Genomic DNA, 9,269 nt, shown 5'->3' with positions numbered 1-9,269 from the left:
CGGTGTGGCGGCGATCGAGGAGCGCAACGGCGATCAGCGCTGCCCCCGCGGTTGGGCGAGAAGGAGGGGGGGGGGGGGGGGGGCAAAGTAGTTAAGGCTGCAGCGTGCCGAGAGCCGGCAGCAGCGTTATAAGACCACCGGTGCGCAACCCCCGTTGCGCATCGCTCCGTAGCTCTCGCTACGCCCCCCGCCCACCCACCATTACCGGGCAATCGACCAATTGGATAACGTCATGGCGCCCATTCGCGCTAAGCCAGCTCCCACACCTTCGTTTTACTTTCGTGCCCGATAGCGGGCAAAGCGTGTTTTAGTTAAACCTGCAGGGAATCGAGAGAGAGAGAGAGAGAGAGAGAGGCACTTTGTGTGTCATATACTCGAGGGTCACCATCTTCCGTTATAATATATATATGTATATATATATATACACACACACTTCTACGTGTGTAAGCCGGTGTATCAGAAGAGTGCACAGCGCGCAACCTTTCGTCCCTTTTTTTTTTTTTTTTTTCTTTCTTTCTTTTCATTTTGTTTCTTTTTCTTTCTCTTATCACAAAATACTATTTCAAATCTGCTTTGTATCTATACGTGGATATATGATTTTCTTTTTCAATTAGTTTTTCTCAGTCAACTTTTTTTTTTTTTTTTTCTTCTCCTCTATTCTCTCACACTTTGTCATGTACCTACCTACTTACCTATACCTAACACAGTTGCGGATCGGTGCAGATGATAATGTTATCAGGATGTGAAAATTATTCGAATTAATTATGCAGTATATAATTATACAACTTTGTTCGGGATACGAGGGGTTATCGCTCTGTATATAGTTAATTTTATACCTACGTGAATCGATTTTATATCTTTGTTACACACACATATATATACATATATATATATTTTATTTCATTCTCTGAGCAACGATCTGACCGAATGAGGGAGCTGAAGGGGTGGGAGGGGGGCGTGAAACGCGCAGATTGAAGTATTTACCTAATACCTACCTAACTTCCTCCATCGTTTTGCACCACTGCCGTGCACTTGCGAATCGATTCCTTTTGTTCCTTATTCTCGACATTGCGGTCCGCGGATCGTCCTCGCGGTATATTATCGCGATTATTGACACGCACGCACGAGTCAGCCTGCCTCTAGCTGCTTTATATATTTTACTCAGATATCTCATCTTCCGACTAGCTGGTCAACTCATAACCTGAAACTCTTTTTTATACCTATAGGGAACTTACAGGATATGCAGAGTCGACGTTATCTGATATAAATTTTCTCTCGTCCGATCGACTCTCCGCGTTTTAAAAAAAAAATTCAATTTTATTTGCATTAATTATATGCATGTATACATATAGAGATATAGATATATATATATATATACATTTGGATGAATAATCCATCATACCGGTTTACCCTCCAAATATTTTCCCTTATCACACCTGAGTCACCCTGTTGGTATGCGTATGCTGCGTATACACATAATTCTATATGTATACACACTGCAGATATACCTACTCGTGAATTAATCTGATGCCCGGGCAAAAGCGGTATGGACGCATCGCGTGACCGCGTGATCGCGGCTGCAGCAGCTTTTTTACCCTGTATATTATATATATATATATATATATGTGTGTATATGTATATACATATATACATATAATATGAAACTGTATTATATACACGTACATATATACATACATACATAGATATAATCTACGCGCAGAGATTAGGTACATACATAATCTACCTATATAAGGTAGACGTTATACCCTGCACACATGAAATCGGTCAGTAATATATATCGTTTATAATATGGTGTATATATATATATATACTCGGAAGTTTGATGATTATGATGATTTTCAATGTGTGTATATAGTAAAGTATCCTTCACTCACGTCGTTCCAATCTCAAGGTTTTTGTCATCTTGTTCCGTGTTTGACATTTTTTTTTTTTCTTCTTTTGCTTCTTCTTCTTTCTTCATTTAGTTCCCGTTTGTTTCTTTTCTTTATTTATTCTTTTTTTTTTTTTTGGTTTTTTTTTTTTTGGTTTTTTTTTTTCTCTCAATCGTCTTCTTCGCAGACATATCTAACGTATTATATACAAATACGCGCAAACGTACGTAAGTGCAAATATGCCTGTGCAGACATGTCTCCAGACACATAATATATATATATAATATACTTATAGAGCATGACGTGGAGAGAGAACATCTCGATCATTTTTTGGCATAACGTGTAAAACCATACATGCGTATAGGTATATCGCAAAATTTTGTAACGTTTCCATTTTTCTGTAATTTCTTTGAAGCATGCGAAGTTTTTTTTTTTTTTTCATTATTATTATTATGTAATATCGTTTGCTTTACATTTAGTATATATATATATATTATAATATGGATCTATGGACGGAGAACGCGACGCGGTTGGCAAACAGATACGTAGGTATAATATATATATATATATATATATGTATAATATATGTCGGGTATACATATCCGATGGGGGGGGGGGGTGTATAAAGTTTACATACTTTGCATATTAAATGTATATATGTATGTATATGTATATCTATATTAATATAAGACACATGTACGCCGTGTATAATATTTATCCAAGTGATGAGACGAGCGCAATGATAATTATCTTTTGTTTTCGCTTAAAGTGGAAACAACCTGCGCCTATAACCTGTGAAAGTAATTGAGTTGTACGGCGCAGAGATGGGTTGTTGTTTTTTTTTTTTTTTTTTTAATCCTTTTTTTTGCCTTTGTCTTTTATTTTCATTTTTTCTTCTCTTCTTCTTCTTTTTTTTTTTATACGTCGATATTTTATTCAAGCGTCACACGGATATGAAATACATTTACTATAATATATAACCTGAGTAACAATTGGATGTAAAACTTTTTCGACACAACTTTTATGTTATTTGTTAGACGTTTTACAAAATGCACAATTGTCGCAACTTCAAGTTTAATTTTTTTGTGTAGGTATACGAGTAAATTTTGAAGTACATTTAAATACAGATATATATATATATATATATATCGGTGTAATTTAACTGTTTAATATATTATAATCCGTTTCAATCCGTTTAGCATCAGATATTACAACGTAATCTAGGCTGCAAGCTTTTTTCTTTATACTTTGCTAAAAGTTACTCTTTTTATTTTCAACTAATTATTATTGACGTGTATGTCTATCACAAAGTATTATTGTATCGACGTGCTGAAAAATAGTTAACATGTTTAGTTACCTGACAACTTGAGCAACTGTGTTTTTTATTTATAAAAATTTCTTACCCTGCGTATCGATCTATCAATCTTCGATAATCAACATCTTGTACGACTCGCTGATTGATTCGTACAATATATGTATATACATAGACGTATATTCTGTTCTATTTCATACTATTTCAATTCCTATAACGCACTGTCTCCGGATTCAAAACTCTGTTATAAATATATCTACATACTTATGCATTCGCCTACGTGGCAATTATTCTCGTCTATTACTCCGGAGCAGCAGCATAAATTATGTGACAAGTATTCTTCTATTTCATGCAAATTGTGCATCTAATTCAGGGTATTAGGTGGGAGGGAAACGATGAAGACTAACGCGCAAGACTGCATCGGTCCATTGTTTCATCGCAAACGTCTAATATAATTTTCATGCCTACTTGAGTTGTGTATATCCATCAAGTTGACGGCACCTCATATATACTACGAGTATATGCCCGTGTAATACTTGAGTGCACATATGAGTTAAGGAAGAAAAAATAATCATGTAGAATTAGGTATGCCATATACATATATATATATATATATATATATATAGTCATATGTGCAGTTTTAAACATGAATAACTTTATTTTCATCCAACAGTACAAAGTGGAATAAGAAATATAATGTTATCAACGGAAGTACGCGACTGAGTTTGTTAATAATTAATTAATAATATTTTATAGGCTCGTTACTATAAACTCAGTCATGCACTCTGTCAAAGTTGCAATAAAATTGCGCGATACGGTTTAAACACGTCGTTTATTAATCCCCTCGATATAGTTATTGTGTAATTACGTAAAAATTTTTTTTTCATCCTTATTCAACTTTTGTTTCGTTTTCTTTACAGATCGTCGAGAAGTTTGGAGAAGCCGAACTTTTGTATGCCGAATGAAAATTTGCCCCTAACTCCGAATCTACGACTGTTTTAACGTCAACCTGAAAAAGGTAAAAAATATATGTTTAATTTAAAATTCGATTATTTATCGCATGATGAATCTGCAGTGAAGTTTATATCATGATAAAATTACGTCTGTATAATGCGTAACAATTGAAACGAAATTCGAAGCACTTATTTGCTCCTGTAATTAACAGCTTTTGAGCTTTACTTTTGATATATTTTTTACTTAGCTATTGCAAATCGTTAAACACGCGATGTATATATATCTCACTGTTAAAAATTTCTGTATGGAACTTCCTATATTATGCACTATATCGGATGATTTAATTATACGAATACGGAACAGTGAATTCATCACACATTTACTCTTTATTTAATTTACAAATGCAATAAATTTCGTACACAATTTAGTAAATTCAAATTACTTTTTTATTTTTTTTTATTTATTTTTTTTTTTCGTATAAATTTTGGTAAAATCATAAACTTTTCATTTGCAAATTTAAGAGAAATGTAGGTAGGCATGGAATAATTTACGTCGCTGCAACGAATTTGTAAATTTTTAACCTGATTTTGTCAATTGACAAGTATTTTGTTCAGTAAATTGTGTAGTAAATTGAGAATAATTTTTAACCTAGTGACTTTTGCGCTTATGTCGGTACAATCCAACCCGTTTTGCATGTGTACGAGGAGCTAAAATGGAGGTTCCTATGCGAATTCGTGCGAGACGTGCACCCTCTTCCACGATTTCTCTCTTGACCTCGATAAAACATCAAGACAAAGAGAAAGAGAAAGAGAATGAGAATGAGAATGAGAATGAGACGCCGCGACAGGCAACCTCTGAATCTTGAATTTCAAGGGTTAATTATACAAATTATACGAATCAGACTTGCTATCGCGTCAATTATAATAGCCATGCTCGGGCGACGTACGCCAGCGCTTGGTTAAAACCTCGGGGGTTGCGATATCCGCCGTCGCAACCACAACCACTCACAACATCGGCTATACATATATAGATATACGTTTGCATATATTCATTCAACAGCGTCACTCATGCAGAGGAAATTGCTCGGCGATACCCGTGAATAATATTTCATTTACCTAGTATACAAGTTAGACTCACTCGTCGTATCGAAGAATTTCGCGCTGTTGATGTTGTGATTAGGTATATATTATTTTCATGGGATTTTATCAGTCTTTCTAATTTCAAATCGTTTCATTATAGACTGCAGGGATTCAGACTTTCCAATTTTCCTTGTGTTACACGGATTTTCTATCTTCCTTGTGCGGGCTCTGTTCAATTTTCATTGAAAGATTTGTCAAGAATCAAATATGGCGATGATCAGGATACCTCAGAACGCAGGTTCGTTGTACGATTTTGTAAACCTCTGAACAACTATAGTCGCAACACTAATTTCCATGCATTTGCACGAGCATCAATATATAGGTATGTCGAGAGTCGTCGCAACTTTTTACACCACACGATCCTTGTCGTAATGTGACATATTAGAATAGACGATCGAACAGTCAAAGTTGGCGTTGTTGCGGTTTTCTTCGTTTTGTCTAACATTCTTCGAGAAGTTTGAAAACCAAAAAAATTTAAAAAAAAAATCAATCATACCTACATCCATGGGATCGACTTGAAACCGATTATGTGAATGTATAAGGTATAAGGCTAAGAATACGTGAGGCATCGACATAATTTTCTTCCCTCATATTAACCATATATTATACATGATTTTTGCCACTGAATTTTAACTTGCGATTTGAAGTAACTTTGGAATAGAAGAAGAAGAAGAAAAAAAAAAACCCAAAAACGACAGGTATTGAGAAATAATTAAAGCGACAAAAACGTCGATTGATTATATAATAATCGCGGGATTTAAGGAACGTGAAAGAAAAGCTTTTTCCTAATATACCTTGATATTTTCCTCACGCTCAGGAGGTTAAATTATAGTCAACGTGTACCTACCTATTACACCACATAGGTACCTACTAACAAAGGTACACCTTATAAAGTCCTGCAGGAAGGATGTAGGTATAGGACAGTTTTAATACCTGCAGAACCTTATACCCGGCTACCACCGCCTAGCCGATGTATAATCGCAGATATAAAGCAGGTGGATGGATAGAAAATGGTGCGCCGACGATAAATCATGGGGCGAGAATGAATCAGCTAAATTGCTTGCTTCGTGCTGCTGCTCACATGTAGGTGTATCCTCGAGCTCAAGCTCGAGTAGGTTATACCCACTCGCAAGGTGTGTGTGTGTGTGTGTGTGTGACACTTGGCATGCCTACACCACTACCACCATGGTAGGTTGGTAGATCAGAGCTCTATAGACTCGCAGGTAGCAAGTGGGCACGACTCGTTGCGCAGTGGTGGATGGTCAGTGTGTAAGCAGACGACGCGGGGGGCCTGCGCTAACGATATCCACACTATCTTAAAGCCACTCACTGACAATCAGCCAGTGGTTGGTAGCCAACCATGCACCGCATAGTGCACACGTTTATGGCTGGTGGGGCTGGTGGGGCTGGATAGCTGCGTCAAGTCGAAGGCCGAAGAACCTGCGTGCATGTCTGCTGGGACCGCCGTTTGCTTATATATGTAGATATATGCATGTGGGTGTACGTACCTCGGTTTATACCTATATACACGTATACAGAGAGAGAATGAGAGAATTAGAGGGAGAGAGAGAGAGAGAGAGAGGGAGGGAATGAATGTAGGTACGCAAGGAGGAACCTCGCGAGCCGTCGTCACGCGACAATGCGCACGCGCGTCGGTAGCCATTGGTCTATTGATTCTGGGAGTGCGTGGGCGTCACGTATCTCTCCTCTACTTTCTACCTCCGCACCCACATTTACGCACACCTTTATTGCGGCGTGTCTTGTACGTACTCCTTAAACTCTTGTAGGTTCACGTATGTACTTTTATGTGTATTAGGGTGGCGCAAAAAAACGGACTATTTTTTTTTTTTTTTTTTTTTCGAGTCTCGTGTGACAAAATGTTAGTTTTTGATGTTTTAAGAACCCGTTCCAAAGGACGGCTGAAAAAAAAATTTTTTTTAAGAGTTCGCTGGAAATTTTTAAAAATGTCAAAAATCGTCAAAAAATTAAATTAAAAAAATTGTATATTCAGTATTTTGTTTGATTTTTAATTCATGTCGTGGTGTATTGTTATCGATTCTTTCTTACTAAATTAGAGAAAAAAAAATTTATGAAATTTTATTATGAATATTAAAAGGTCGCTCGAAAAGATCTAAAGAAATTGAAAAAAAATTATGAGCGACCTTTGAAAATTCAAATTTTGAACTGAAACTTTCGGAAACTTATTTTTTTTTTTTTTTTTTGTCTATGAAATTATACTGTAACGAGAAAAAAAAAATCGATTTTTGACGATTTCTGACGATTTAAAAAATGTGGAGCGACCTCTTAAAAATCTTTTGTTTAAACTGTCCTTTGGAGTGGGCTCTTAAAACATCAAAAACTAACATTTTGTCACACGAGACTCAAAAAAAAAAAAAAAAAAAAAAAATAGTTGGTTTTTTTGCCCCACCCTAATGTATATATATATATATATATTAGGGTGTCCCTTATTTGGGATGTTGACAAATTTTTGCCGCCCCACCCCCCAAAAGCAACTTCAAATAATTAGAAAACAATTACTTAATTTTTTCTGACCTTTAACTCAACTCTTAAGATATCGGTATATATTTTATTGTAAAAGTTGTAATGTTAAAAGAAAATTCGTAACTGCGAGGTTTTAGTCGGCATTAGTGCTAATACTGTCTGGGAAAAAAAATTCACGTAATCATAGGCACGCAATTTCGACGAATTGCACACCCTTGACATCTGACTTTTTGGCATTTAAGAGGAAGTGCAATTCCTCTAGATTTGCTGTTACCGTGATGTAAGATTTTTTTTACAGATAGTAGCACTAATGCCCACTAAAACCTCGAAGTTACAGATTTTTAAAAATATTATTAACTCTTGCAACAAAATATATACCGAGGAAACAAGTTTTTCCGATGTTATTTCTATATAAGAAACTCCAATCACAAAGCGGACTATCCAAGAGTTGAGGTAGAAAATTGAAAACATTAGACAATTGTTTTCGTTTTTTTTATTCATTATCTATTGCAGTCACCCATTAATTACTGGTTTTTCTTCCTTTTATTCTTGCATTTTTTTTATTTCTTCTAACTTTATGCGACGTAATTTTTGATCGATGATGTACCTATGCAAAATTTTTCTCTTCAGCTCTCCTTATCGATCATCACTCAGAAAATTGATCAACGGAAGATCCGCGGAAGATCACTGTGTTATATATATATATTGTGTTTTAAACTCATTATCATCCCCAGCTTTATAGATCGTTTGACGTTGCATTATACAGACTGATAGAAAAATGCCACAATCTCATAACAACGTTTTGTCAAACGGTGTAACGACATGGACGGATATTGTTGGTATCTAGTAAGATCCGAGATGTATAAGGTTACAGTTTCGATCCCTGTCAAAATCAGTGCCATCTATACATTCGTAAATCCACCGTTATCATTACTGATCTATACTCAGTGTTTCAATCGATCATTCGAAACATCGACGAGGTATTATCGTATGGTTGTAGCTGTATATATATCCTTTGGATGGAAATGCTTAACGGAGTCCGAAACGAGCGTGAATTAATTGCGATACCGATCGTGATGTGCAAATGCTCTTTTGCAAATTGTTTAATTCACCTGTTTTCAAAGTCTTGAATATACCTACGAATCACCGCAGCTTACGTATAACGCTTTTCGTATGAGGAGACGAAAGGCCACGTTGTCATCAATGAAACGACACTTGAGTAATGAAATACCTTATAGATACATACACACAACGAGAAACAATTGTAACATTAATTAGTCGAATCGTATCTGAACAACATCGCCCGGTAAACCCTGAAAAAAAAAGAAAAAAGAAAAAAAAAAAAAAAAAAATGAAATGCAAGTTAGCGAGATTGCATCGAGATATTGGACCAGAAGAAGTCCTTATAGGAGATTCCTTCCTAGGATGAAAGAAAAAGGACTGGAAGCTACCGCAGGTCGAGGACCGTGC

Source organism: Diprion similis, chromosome 11 (assembly GCF_021155765.1).
Source record: "Diprion similis isolate iyDipSimi1 chromosome 11, iyDipSimi1.1, whole genome shotgun sequence".
Lineage (NCBI taxonomy): Eukaryota > Metazoa > Arthropoda > Insecta > Hymenoptera > Diprionidae > Diprion > Diprion similis.
This window is presented reverse-complemented; position numbering follows the sequence as displayed.